Consider the following 6,414-nt stretch of genomic DNA (forward strand, 5'->3'; position numbering starts at 1 on the left):
GAATCTATTGATACACAGGCAACACTATCAGAAACGGTGATGAATCTATTGATACACAGGCGACACCATCAGAAACGGTGATGAATCTATTGATACAACACAGGCGACACTATCAGAAACTGTGTGATGAATCTATTGATACACAGGCGACACCATCAGGAGGGACTTCATCTTAGATTATTATTTTTAATAATAGGGATATGGTACATATAGGGATACAATATAATTTAGCTCGTCTTTGAGAAATTACATCACACTTAATACATTTAATTAGTGTGCTTTACATTTGGAGCCAAATCCCAAAGCGTGGCCACAAGGTAAAAACATTAAAAACGAGGCATAAAACACACAAGGCATGTATAAAACGTTAAAGATTGTTATCCATGACTTGGTGGTCACATGGTGTGGTTCTTGTCCCCCCCTGGTGGTCACATAGTGTGGTTCTTGTCCCCCCCTGGTGGTCACATAGTGTGGTTCTTGTCCCCCCCTGGTGGTCACATGGTGTGGTTCTTGTCCCCCCCTGGTGGTCACATAGTGTGGTTCTTGTCCCCCCCCCCCCCCCCTGGTGGTCACATGGTGTGGTTCTTGTCCCCCCCCCCCCTGGTGGTCACATGGTGTGGTTCTTGTCCCCCCCTGGTGGTCACATGGTGTGGTTCTTGTCCCCCCCTGGTGGTCACATGGTGTGGTTCTTGTCCCCCCCCCCCCTGGTGGTCACATGATGTGGTTCTTGTCCCCCCCCCCCCCCTGGTGGTCACATAGTGTGGTTCTTGTCCCCCCCTGGTGGTCACATGGTGTGGTTCTTGTCCCCCCCCCCCCCCTGGTGGTCACATGATGTGGTTCTTGTCCCCCCCTGGTGGTCACATAGTGTGGTTCTTGTCCCCCCCTGGTGGTCACATGGTGTGGTTCTTGTCCCCCCCTGGTGGTCACATGGTGTGGTTCTTGTCCCCCCCCCTGGTGGTCACATGGTGTGGTTCTTGTCCCCCCCTGGTGGTCACATAGTGTGGTTCTTGTCCCCCCCCCCCCCCTGGTGGTCACATGGTGTGGTTCTTGTCCCCCCCTGGTGGTCACATGGTGTGGTTCTTGTCCCCCCCTGGTGGTCACATAGTGTGGTTCTTGTCCCCCCCTGGTGGTCACATGGTGTGGTTCTTGTCCCCCCCCCCCTGGTGGTCACATGGTGTGGTTCTTGTCCCCCCCTGGTGGTCACATGGTGTGGTTCTCGTCTCCCCCCCCCCCCCCCCCCCCCCCGATGGTCACATGGTGTGGTTCTTGTCCCCCCCTGGAGGTCACATGGTGTGGTTCTTGTCCCCCCCCCCTGGTGGTCACATGGTGTGGTTCTTGTCCCCCCCTGGTGGTCACATAGTGTGGTTCTTGTCCCCCCCCCCCTGGTGGTCACATGGTGTGGTTCTTGTCCCCCCCCCCCCCCCCCTGGTGGTCACATGGTGTGGTTCTTGTCCCCCCCCCCCCCCCCTGGTGGTCACATGGTGTGGTTCTTGTCCCCCCCTGGTGGTCACATGGTGTGGTTCTTGTCCCCCCCTGGTGGTCACATGGTGTGGTTCTTGTCCCCCCCTGGTGGTCACATGGTGTGGTTCTTGTCCCCCCCCCCCCCTGGTGGTCACATGGTGTGGTTCTTGTCCCCCCCCCCCCCCTGGTGGTCACATAGTGTGGTTCTTGTCCCCCCCCCCTGGTGGTCACATGGTGTGGTTCTTGTCCCCCCCCCCCCCCTGGTGGTCACATAGTGTGGTTCTTGTCCCCCCCTGGTGGTCACATGGTGTGGTTCTTGTCCCCCCCTGGTGGTCACATAGTGTGGTTCTTGTCCCCCCCTGGTGGTCACATGGTGTGGTTCTTGTCGTCCCCCCCTGGTGGTCACATGGTGTGGTTCTTGTCCCCCCCTGGTGGTCACATGGTGTGGTTCTTGTCGTCCCCTGGTGGTCACATGGTGTGGTTCTTGTCCCCCCCCCCCCCCCCCGATGGTCACATGATGTGGTTCTTGTCCCCCCCTGGTGGTCACATGGTGTGGTTCTTGTCTCCCCCCCCCCCTGGTGGTCACATGATGTGGTTCTTGTCCCCCCCTGGTGGTCACATGGTGTGGTTCTTGTCTCCCCCCCCCCCTGGTGGTCACATGGTGTGGTTCTTGTCCTCCAGGGCGACTCCAGAGAAGACAGCTTCAACACGGCCATGCAGGTGCTGAGGGACGCACACGGCGCACAGCGGCGGCAAGTGGGACCGCAGGAGGCGTCTATGCCAAATACAACGCAGTTCGGTTTCCGGGTTCCTCTGATTGGCCACTAAGCTCACGTGACCGCTTGCCCCCCTTATCGCCCGCTGCCGCGCTGTGAAAGGCGGTGGTTTCAGCAGCAGCGGCCGTCTTCTTCCGAGGCGGCTCGTTCTTATTAATCCCTAATGTCATGTATGTTGTGTATGTCATAAATGTCGATATGAATTGAAAATGGGGGACCCTGATGTAAACAAGACGAAAGTCTTTCTCTGGTCTGCATCCCCTTAACAATTGTGTGTATTGAGCCGTACTGTATTGTAACCATTCTGCAATCTGTTAAATAAAGTTTTCATTCATTCATTCATTCATTTCTCCCCCACTACTCCCAAAAGTAACACTAAATAGATAAAGTACAACAACGCCAGACTCAAGAAACTGTGTTCCCTTTGGCGCAATATTCAATCAATCATACACACAATTGTTAAGGGGATGCAGACCAGAGAAAGACGTTTGTCTTGTTTACATCAGGGTCCCCCATTTTCAATTCATGAATGAATGAAAACTTTATTTAACAGATTGCAGAATGGGTACAATACAGTACGGCTCAATACACACAATTGTTAAGGGGATGCAGACCTGAGAAAGACGTTTGTCTTGTTTACATCAGGGTCCCCCATTTTCAATTCATATAGACATTTATGACATACACAACATACATGAGAAATTAATGAATGAATGAATGAATGAAAACTTTATTTAACAGATTGCAGAATGGGTACAATACAGTACGGCTCAATACACAATTGTTAAGGGGATGCAGACCAGAGAAAGACGTTTGTCTTGTTTACATCAGGGTCCCCTATTTTAAATTTATTGACATTTATGACATACACAACATACATGACATCATGACATTTATGGCATAGGGACATACATGACACAGGTATGTACCTGTAGTTGAAGACCCTCTTCTCTCCCTCTGTTCGCCCTGGAACTGGAAAAATGCGGTAGATGGACGCAAGCCCTAAGTTGCCTAAACCAGTTTGTCAATTTTATTATTATATATATATATATATATATATATATATATATATATATATATATATATATATATATATATATATATATATATATATATATTAGGGCTAGGAATTTATCGCATTCATTTCGATTAATTAACTATATCAGAAAGAATTCAAAGTAAAAAATAAATGTATGCATCTAATCGCATGATGATTTTTCTTTATTGTGTAAGAATGTTACCTTTCAAAGGAGACCAGACTCATGCATGTGCTATAAGTATAAAGTATAATAAATCGCAAATAACTTTTTTTCTTAGTCTGGTTTGTTCATAAATTAATTTTTATTTTTTTGTATCAACTTTTTCTCCTTATTTTCTATTTTTCTCCCATCCCAATTTCGCATTGCCAATTCTCCCCTCCCCTGTCTTGAACGTTGCTAGACTATGCCTCCCACTGGTCGGCTGTAGTGAGGATAGAAGCCTTGTAGTGAGGATAGAAGCCTTGCATCACGTGTGCCCTCCGGTACACGAGGCGGCAGCCTGTCGCATCTTTTCACCAGACAGCGCGGACTCTGTGGCAAGGAGTAACGCGTGGGAGGCTCACGCTGCCCCCGATACTTCCTGTCTTTGCTGTACAGGCGTCACCCAACCGACCTGTAGGAGTCGCTGTCCACAACGTCCAATCCCCACCCATCGACTTTCCACCCGCTACCTCTGCCAATTGAGATATTATGACGACTGGACCAAGCCGCAGGCAATGCTGACTCGGGGAGTCGAGACAGGAGTCTCTTGCATTGGTGACGAGCGCAATCTCTGCTACGCCACCCAGCCGCCATCATAAAAAAAATGTATAAGAGAAATTGAGATCAAGAGTTAGTTTTTTTCAATGGTCAACTGTTCTGGAATGTACTTGAAAGTACTGCGTTTTACTTTTACCTCGAAAGTGCTTGAGTTTACAGAAGGTCCTTTGCGCTATATCAGTGGTCACCAACCTTTTTAAGCCCAAGATCACTTTTATTTTTTTTGGTAAAGGCAAGATCTACCTATTGAAGCGTTGAGAGAAAAAGACAGCCAAGATTGTACTTTAAACTAAATTACTTTTATCTGCCTGTATTCTAATTACATGCAATGCTTTGGTCCAACATTAAAACGTCAAAGTAGAACTGTAATGTGTACTTTCTCAGTCAGTGCTAAGTGCAGTCATCTTATGCAGCATCACTTTTCACATCAAAACAAAAGTAGAACTGTAATGTGGACTCTCATATTATTAACATTAGAAAATGCTAATTGTAAATGTTTGTCAAAGTAGAACTGTCATATGTACTTTCTCAGTCAGTGCTAAGTGCAGTAATCTTATGCAGCATCACCTTTCACATCAAAACAAAAGTAGAACTGTAATAGGCCGTGAGCCAGTAGGGTTGGTCGTTACCATCTTGGGGGACTAACTTTCATAGTGATTTTTGGGAAGGTATACACCCCTGCTGCTAGAAGATATGTGATAGCAATGCAGCAGTTGCCTCCAAACACTACCAAGCATATCTTTCAGGCCTCCTGTCCGAAATTACATGCCCCAAATTAATCATGATAGCTCCTGAACCATAAGGCCTATAAGCATGTTTCTGGTCTCCTTTGATAGGTAACAAGCTAGGACATATGAATCCAGTGTAAGTAAACCCACATCTATTACCATTCCAGAGTAAATGGAGATACAATGAAGGAAAACATCAGATGTTTACCCTCGCCTGGTACATAATCTTAATTTAAAAGGCAATATGACCATTATAACCAATAACCCATGGATAATAACGCAACTAAATGTGTTCTCCTACTCCTTGACTACAAATCTAACTCTGGATGTGATGAAAATACACTAAAAATACAACATTTATGATACCGTTTAAAAAGGTATACTTAGATGATGTAAATGTTTTGGCCATGGTTACCGTTTACATGTTGACTGTTTGCTGGTAATTTTACTCCAAAACACTATTTCTTGCAATACTGCCATGTTACAAAAACACAAATCTCCCCAAAACATTGAAATAGTAATAAAAAACAATGAATATTGATCAATATGAATATTCAACATTCATATAGGGCCACAGAGTGTCATGCCATGTGACCTATCAATGTTTTCAGCTCAGTTAGACCTATACAAAGATATAATGCTTATTGATTTTCAGAAAAATATTTGTTTATTTTGGAAAGTACAGACAGTTCTCAGTCTCTATCCGTGGCGCTGTTGGTGGCGCTCTACAATTGGTTTACTGTTAATAACCTACTAATCATAATAATTTTGCAAGTCTTCCATGTCTTCCACATCTTCATCAGAACTTTCCACACTATCTGAGGTGGATGCCTGGTTCTCACAGTCTGCCAGTCTACACATGTCAGTGCACTTGAGGCCATTTGCAACACATACATCTTGGGAGTGAACATTTCTTTGGACAGTTACAGGCCAGTAGATCCAGGACGGCATCGGGTGCTGGCTGGCCTTCCATCCAGTCCACCACCAACTGTTCAGCTTCCTCTTCTCTCTCCATCTTCCAGCCTCTGCCAACAGGGCTTGGCACTTGTGGGTCCTTCTCCAAACATCTTCTCCATATACCAGCCTGGTAGTTGGCTCTCTGTGCATGTTTTGTTAAGCAGTCCTTGCATGGTGGGAGTTGATGACTTTCAAGTTCACCTTTTTTGGGACAGAAAAGGTGATATCTGAGCTCATTGACGTTGGTGGTTGATGCTTTTGGGGCATACAGGAGACATGTAAATGCCTCTAGTTTGTCCATCAGCTCTGGGGAGAGATCCCATTCCTGACCCAACTCTGAGAATGTGTCCTGATTTTGCCTGTTGCTGGTCAGAATTTTTAGGGCACTTGTCTTCCCTTTGCCTGCAAAATCACTTACAGTGTCACATCCTGTATATGCATGCAACACGATGAGAGCCCTACACACCTCTACGCCAACAGTGGCAGCAACCTTCCTGATGTCCACAAGCCTTGGACCGGATTTACTGCCACACATCTGGAACAATGGGGCCTCAATCTTGTCACAGAATGCTAAAGACATGATAAAGACATCTGTGTCTTCTGAGCAGATAACTACAGATGGGTATCCCTCTCTTGTGGCATGGGCAGCATGGAGAAGTAGGCGGCCATCTGCTTCTTCTTGTTGGCATTGAA

The sequence above is a fragment of the Notolepis coatsorum genome (assembly GCF_963971535.1).
Source record: "Notolepis coatsorum genome assembly, chromosome: 13".
NCBI lineage: Eukaryota > Metazoa > Chordata > Actinopteri > Aulopiformes > Paralepididae > Notolepis > Notolepis coatsorum.